This window comes from Babylonia areolata, chromosome 23 (genome assembly GCF_041734735.1).
Source record: "Babylonia areolata isolate BAREFJ2019XMU chromosome 23, ASM4173473v1, whole genome shotgun sequence".
Classification (NCBI taxonomy): Eukaryota; Metazoa; Mollusca; class Gastropoda; order Neogastropoda; family Buccinidae; genus Babylonia; species Babylonia areolata.
Window position 1 is genome coordinate 13,432,519 of NC_134898.1, and position 1,541 is coordinate 13,434,059.

Sequence of the window (1,541 nt, forward strand, 5' to 3'; positions counted from 1 at the left end):
TGAACTTACTGCTGAGGGAAAAGGTGAGTTTTGAGACGAGATTTAAAAGATGCGAGGGAATCGGAATGACGGAGGTTATCAGGGAGCTTGTTCCACGTCTTTGGCAATTGAAAAGAAAACGATCTGTGTCCATAGGTTTTACTTCTGACGTGAGGTATCCTGAGAAGTCGAGTATCAGAGGAAGAACGGATCTGGCGAGACGAGGTATAGATTGTAGTGTTAGAACGTCCCAAAACTACCGTCTCTGTAAGTGATTTAACTGCTGCTTTTTCATGCAGGGAGGGTGTGTGGGGTGTGTTGTTCAGTTAAAACACATCTTTGGGAATCACCCTTCTCCAAAACTCAGCGAGGTCTTTTCCGGGTGGGTGTTGAAAGCCCACGATTTCTCGCAATCCCATGGTTTCTCTCACTTTGAGAGAAGTCGTGGGATTTGCGAGAAATCGTGGACGTTCCTATTCCACGTGTGAGAAATCGTGGGAAGTCCCCCTTATTTTAATCAAAAAGATTTCCTTTGTCATCGGTGATGGGTTCTTGTCTTTTCCCAATGCAAATCTAGGAGAAAAAAACAAAAAAAAAAAAAATCAGAGAGAAGAAAAGAAAACAGAAAGAGAGGGACGACAACAATGACGATGATGATAACGACAGTGGCGTTAGCGAAGACACCAACAGTAATGACACTGAAACACATCTATTTATTGTATTTCACATAAGATGGATCACTGCAATGCACTGACCTCAAGTTCAACATCGGAAAAAATAGCAAACAACGAAATTAAGGCAATGTAAATAACTCAAACAGGAAAATTATATAATGTAATATGACATAATGTAACATAACATAATATATATAATATAAAATTGATAATATAATATAACATAATATAATAAATCTTGAACCGAATCTTTCCCGAGGGATGTTGGTAATAACATCAGAATGATTCAACTCTCTACATAAATGTGATAGAAAAAAAAAGATGTTTCACAATGCTTTATCCTCTCTCTCACGTAGGGAGCGTGAAAACCGGACCAAATAGTTTTGATGTAGGTTGTGATGCCAACTTTTCTCTCTCATTGATTTAGAATGTTCTTCATTTCATGCTGGCTCATTTGTTCATCATCTGTTTGTGTCAGCATGTTTTCGCATGTAAGATTGCACTGAAAACAGATTCTCAGTGTCATAGAAGACACTCAAACCATGAAAATATCATTTTAATAAACAAAGTGAAAGAAAAGAACAAATCAACCTTGCCAAGTAAACACACAAAAGGACCACCACCCCCCAGACTCACTCACTCACTCACTCACCCACTCATTCACCCACTCACCAACTCACTCACCCATACACATTTCTTTCAACCAGTACTGTGTCATCACCTTCACAGTCTATTGTGGATGTCTTCGCTAACGTCACTGTCATTATCATGATCGTCGTTGTTGTCACTCCCGTTTCTCGTGTCGTTTTCTCTCTCTCTCTCTCTCTCGTTGACTCACTTGTGTAAACAAAGTGAGTCTATATTTTAACCCGGTGTTCGGTTGTGTGT